The sequence below is a fragment of the Gossypium arboreum genome, chromosome 6, assembly GCF_025698485.1.
Source record: "Gossypium arboreum isolate Shixiya-1 chromosome 6, ASM2569848v2, whole genome shotgun sequence".
NCBI lineage: Eukaryota > Viridiplantae > Streptophyta > Magnoliopsida > Malvales > Malvaceae > Gossypium > Gossypium arboreum.
This window is the reverse complement of record NC_069075.1, coordinates 126,215,729-126,222,153: the sequence shown is the minus strand read 5'-3', so window position 1 is coordinate 126,222,153 and position 6,425 is coordinate 126,215,729. Positions and strand designations below refer to the sequence as shown.

The window sequence follows — 6,425 nt, the reverse complement described above, 5'->3', positions numbered from 1 at the left end:
GTGCTCATCCTTATTCTTGATATTCACATGAAATAAATAACTAACTTGTTTGGTAAGATTATGTGCTTAGTCTTTTGGCCAAAATTGTTTGGAATGTGTTTGTATGCTTACTGTAAATGTAAATGAATGGTAAGATAATTTTTGTTATACGAACTTACTAAGCATTAATTTCTTACTCTATTTTATTTCCTCTGTTTTATAGTACTCGGAGGTACGTAAAGGTTAGAAATTGGTCGAAGTTACATCACACAATCCTACAGCTCATTTCGGTATAAATAGCAAAAAATTATTTTGATTATAATGACATGTATAGGCTTAAGTGGTCAAGGATGGCATATATGTGATTGGTTGGGATTAGCCATGTATGACTTGTAAATGGTATGTTTTGATATATAAAATGGTCTTAAAATGCTTAATGTGTGTTTGAAATGGATGATTAATGAAAATCATATAAGCATATTATTATGATAGTAAAATTGATAGAACATGCGTATATGTACATATGGTATTTTGGTAAGTATAGATACTTGAGCATATGTGTTGATAAGTCTTACATAAAACTTATTTTGGCTTGATTTGAATTATTTATATTGGATTGGGAATGTGTTTAAATGTTAATGTAGTTGAAAGACAAGTTTGGGTGAGAATTAGGCTTGGAAGTGGCCTTATTTTGTCCACACGGGCAGAGACAAGAGCCTGTGTTTCAGCCTTGTGTAACACACAGCCATGTGCATGGGGGTGTGGTTCGGCCGTGTGCCCCCTGTATCTTTAAAATTGGGAAACAAAATGCTCAGGTATTTTCACAAGGGCAGAGAACGGGAGTATGACTTGGTCGTGTGGCCCCTGCACCTAATTAATGTAAATTAAAATGTTCACACGACCTAGTACACGGGCATATGGCTTGGCCGTGTTACCCAAGTCAATAACCATCCTAATTTGGACATGGGCTGGGACATGGCCATGTGTCCCTATTTCGATTGTCCATACGGCCTGAGACACGGGCATGTCTCTCGACTGTGTGAGACACACGGCCTGGCTGCACTGGCGTGTATCCCTTGCACATTGAATTTTTTTTTGAGATTTTGTGAAAAATTCTCTGAGTTCCCAGTTTAGTCCTGACTTGTTTTAAATGCATATTTTGGGCCTCGAGGGCCCATTTAAGGGACAAAATGATTAATTTCGGATATGAATAGTAAATGATATGAGTTAACTGTATTTGTTCTGTAAACTCCGATAATGCTCCTTAATTTTGTTTCGGCGACAGATATGGGTTAAGGGTGTTACAGTTAATTTTTCATAGTTTTATTTACATTCAATAAAATGTGCAAATTGAGTCTTTTATTGACCTTAGGGGCCGAATGAGGCCTAAGGGTGAGTTAGCGCACTTTGTGAGTGTGAGGAGACCATTAAAAAGTGCAGTAAATGGATATTGGTAATTATGTTGCAACATTGTTGACTTGATTTTGCAACATAAGGAGCAGAATGGAGAAAACTAAAAAATGCCTTTGATGCCGTGACACAAACTGAGGGTGTCACGACATACCCCTGAAGATAGTTGTAGAGGAGTATATTGATTTCTATGTCGTGACACGGGTCTTGGTGTATCACGAAATCGACTCTGTGACCAAAAAAACACAAGAAGCAGGGACATTTTGGTCTGCACAATCAAACTTTAAGCTCTGGAACATCAGCTAACCTAGGGTTAAGGATAGCTACCACCTAAAAGCTATAAATAGGCTCATTTGTCACCTGTTATAGACATCATTCATTTAGCTTAGATTCTCTCTTGTATATTTAGTTTAGCTTTCTTTCTTTCTTAAGGTTTTAAATTTATTTCAATTGTTATTATTGATTTTTAAGATATTTGAATTGTGGAAGCATCCAAACTCTTAATTTCAATACAATTAGGTTCTTTCATTTACTCTATCTTGTCGATTTAATTAGTGGTAAGTGATAAAAGTAACATATTTTAATCCCATTCTTAATGCGTTTTTGGATGATTATTTATGCAAATTGGTGAATTTTATGCTCCTAATCTCTTGAATTTATGTTTCTATACTTATGAGAGCATTTGGGAGCAAAAAGAGTGAAAAACGAGCGAAAATTAGACAACTAGAGCAAATTTCAGGAGCCACATGAACTAGGCCTTCCCACATGAGCTGGGCACACGACCGTGTGAGCTACATGGTCTAGATACATGTCCATGTGCCAAATCATGTTGATTTCGTGACTCATATCCCAAACATGCAAGAAAATGTAATTTTTAGGCTTTTTGGGCATTTTAAAGTCTATAAATACAAATAGAAGAAGAGAAGAAAGAGCAATAAAAGAATATTGAAGAAAACAACTCGAAGAACACCGTTAGAGCCCACTCTGAAGCATATTTCCATCGAGATTGAATACCTCCTTTTAATTTCTTTTGAAGTTTTTATGAGTTTCTTTATTTCTTCTGGTTATTCTGTCTTTAGGTTGTTTTTATTCACAATTATGAGCTAATTCCTTAGATACCTAGGGAAGATGAACCCTATGATGAATTCTATTATTTGATTTTTATTTTACGCGATAAATACTTTATTCTTGTTCTCAGCTATATGTGCTTATCTCTTATTTTAATATTTTCGGGATATTAATTCATGTTTAATGTGCTTAAATCAGATAAGGAAAAGTCCTTGTTTAAGAGTAGATCTAGCATAATTGAGTGGAAATGTATGCAATCCTAGAAATAGGACGACATAAATCTACCGAATTAGAGTCAAATCTAATAAAGGAATCTATAGATTGAGTTAATGCGACAATAGGAGTTTTAATTAGAAATAAATTTCAATTAATCAACCTAGTGTCAGTTGCTCTTACTCTCGAAAGAGATATTAGCATAATTTAGGGATTTCTATGGATCAAGATACCAAGTGAATAATTCGTTTAATTCAAATTCATAATAATAGATGAAGTCATGTGCTCTCATTTCAGCCCGTACGTTGGTTTTCGAAATTGGGTGCATTAGTGTACACGGCCATATTGCACAGCCGTGTTGATTTCCGTGCGCTTCTCCCACGTCCGTGTATGCAAGCGTACGCCCGTGTTATTTTGAAAGGCTCGACCACAGTCAGTGGGCATGGTAGTGTTGATCGCGTGTGTTACTTTGGCAGGATTGCCCATGGCCATGTCGCATGGCCGTGCCAACTTTATCGGATCTTGTGTTGAGGAAATGTTTTTGCTCTATTTTCACACGGCCGTATCTCAGGGCTGTGTTGCATCCCGTTGTATGTGCACAGCCTACGGCACACCCGTGTTCCTGGCTGTTTGGTTCTGGAAATCCTGTGTTCAGTGACTCAGTTAGTGGATTAAATGTTAAATACTAAAATTTAAAAAAGTTGACACCATTAGTGCTTGGGGTGCCTCTCGAGAAGTGCTTGTTTATAGTCTAAGCTCAACTCTACCTTTCTTCTGTATGGTCAGGGTGGTGCGAGGAGTTTACACTCCTCATTCCTGCTATCAACTCTATCAATATAAGGTTTAAGACGAGTACTGTTTACCTTAAAAGTCACGAATTTGGGATGAATTACCTCGACTGTACCATATGAGAAAATACTGAGTACCGTAAGAGGAATTTCTTCATTAGGTTCAGAAGTGGCAATGCGAGGATCTGCTGCTTCTAGTAGTACTTTGTCTCCAACCTTAAGTTGATTTGGTGAGGTATTGAGCTCGTCCTGGCTTGGTTTCGGTTTATCGGGTGTTCTCGGTTTTTGTGTCCGCCATTGATCTAGCTCCTCGATTTGTAGCCTTCGTTCTTCATAGATAGGTCCTTTGTTGTTGTTTGAACATGGCTCATATGCGTTCTTCGAAACTATTTCCTGCACAGAGGGTTTCACCACATGATCAGTACTAGTAGAATGATTTATACAACCACCTTCAATTTTTGATGTGTTACTCGAATTACGAGCTTGAAGGGTGATTGTTTCATCTCCTACACGAAGTGTGAGTTCATCTGTACCAACATCAATAATGGTTCTAGCAGTTGCTAAAAAGGGTCATCCTAAAATCAAAGGTGCATTACTATCCTCTTCTATGTCTAGAACAACAAAGTCTACTAAGTATATAAATTTATCGATCTTAACAAGAACATCTTCAATGATACCCCTAGGATATCTAATGGTTTTATCAGCCAATTGAATGCTCATCCTAGTTTGTTTGGGTTACCCAAGACCTAGCTGTTTAAACATTTTATAAGGCATAACATTAATGCTTGCCCCTAAGTCAATCAATGCATTATGAACATCTAAACTACTAATTAAACAAGGAATCGTAAAACTCCCTGAAACTTTCAATTTGTTGGGTAGCTTATTTTATAGAATGGCTGAGCAAACTGCATTCAACTCCACATGCGACGCGTCATCCAACTTTCTTTTATTTTTTAAAAACTCCTTTAAGAATTTGATTACGTTTGGCATCTGCGAAAGAGCTTCAATAAACGGTAAGCTAATATGTAACTTTTTTAATAATTTGAGGAATTTACCGAATTGTTCTTTTGTGCGATCTTTCCTTGTCGCATTTGGGTATGGCACACGAGGTTTGTATTCTTTACTTACCAGTTTCTGGTCATTGTGGTCCACTTCACCCTTACCTTTACTTACCACAGTTTCTTGCCTCGGTTCTGGTTCAGGTGCAGCTAACCCTTCCTCATCTTGGATGGTAATTGTATTGATTTTCTCACTTGGTTTAGATTTAGTGTTACTTGAAAAACTACCTTGTGGTCGTTCAGAAATTAGTTTGACGAGTTGCCTTATTTGAGTTTCGAGCCCTTGGATTAACGCTTGTTGATTCTTAAGGGCTATCTCGGTATTCTAGAAACGAGTTTCTGACATCGAGATGAATTATGTTAACATCTTCTCAAGGTTCAGCTTCTTTTCCTACTGGTAAGGTGGTTGTTGAAAACCCGGAGGATGTTGTTGCCTTTGATTTCCTTGAACGTCGCAAAAGAAATTGGGATGGTTCTTCCAACCTGCATTATAAGTGTTACTATACGGGTTATTTTGGGGTCTAGATTTATTGTTACCCATATATTGGACTTGTTCCTCCTTGATGCAAGGGTTGAAGGGTTGATATTCCTTGCATGCTCCTTCTCCATTCGAATCGCACCTTATCACTAGATGTACCTGAGTAGAACCATACAAACCGTCAATCTTTTTATTTAAGAGTTCTACTTGGTTAGATAGCATAGTAACCATATCGAGGTTGAAAACACCGGCTGCTTTCGTCGGCTTTGTCCTCATAACTTGCGACTGATAGTTATTCAGTGACATCTCCTCAATAAATTCGTAAGCCCCCTCAGGTGTCTTACTAGTGATAGTTCCGCCAGCGGCTGTGTCAATCATCGCTGAGTCAAAGGATTTAGGCCATTGTGAAACGTTTGAACCTGTAGCTAGAGTGGTATCCCATGTTGAGGGCATCTTTGTAAAAGGTCATTGTATCTCTCCCATGCATCGTAGAGTGCTTCTAAATCCATCTGCACAAAAGAGGAGATATCATTACGTAATTTGGTTGTTTTAGCCGGCGAAAAATATTTTAATAAAAACTTTTCTATCATTTGTTCCCAAGTAGTGATTGACCCTCGTGGTAACGAGTTCAACCACTGTTTAGCTTTGTTTCTTAATGAAAAAGGGAATAACCGAAGGCGAATGACATCATCAGAAACGCCATTAATTTTAAAACTGTCGCAGAACTCTAAAAATTTGCCAAGTGAGCGTTTGGATCCTCATCCTGCAAACCATCAAACTGAACAAACTGTTGTATCATTTGAATTATGTTAGGTTTCAGTTCAAAATTATTTACAGCAATAGCAAGTCTAACTATACTTGACTCAGTTCCTATTAAATTAGGTTTAGCATAATATAGTGCGTGGAGCAAGATTCTGATTTACTGGATCAGCAGCAGTCGCAGGAGGTAGCGGATTTTCTTGGTTTTCAGCCATCTCCTCGGCTGTGGTTGAAGTATCGTCCTCTTGCTCATCCTCTATGTATCTTAGGCTTTGCCTTCTTTCTCTTCAGTTTTTGCAAACTGTAAGGTCGATCTCACTGTAAAAAAGTAATGGTCCTAACGGGTTTCTTCTGGTCATAAACTAGAAAAACCTGTCAGAAGAAAATAAATGAAGAATTAGAAAAGAAAATAAAAAATTAAATTGCAATAAAAGTAAAATGGCTAAAGTAATAAGAATCGAGTGTTCCTAATATCCTAGTTCCCTGGCAACGGCACTAAAAACTTGATACGTGATTTTCGCGACAGGTTTTAAAGATTTATGAATGAATCATTCTTGATACTAACTTATTATCACGATTAAAGCAAGTGTACCTATCGAACAATAGTATAGTTTAGCAAGACCGAATTTGTCGAACCCAAAGGAACCACGAGTACTAGTATTTACTTCCTTT

At 37.4% G+C, this 6,425-nt stretch overlaps 1 non-coding gene across 1 annotated transcript; it reads left to right on the top strand.

Annotated features, from left to right (window-relative positions):
- The first annotated feature begins 5,429 nt into the window (after positions 1-5,429).
- On the top strand, positions 5,430-5,536 carry LOC128294504 (small nucleolar RNA R71). The gene has a single exon (XR_008284813.1). It is a non-coding gene; the product is annotated as a small nucleolar RNA R71 (small nucleolar RNA).
- Positions 5,537-6,425: the final 889 nt, after the last annotated feature.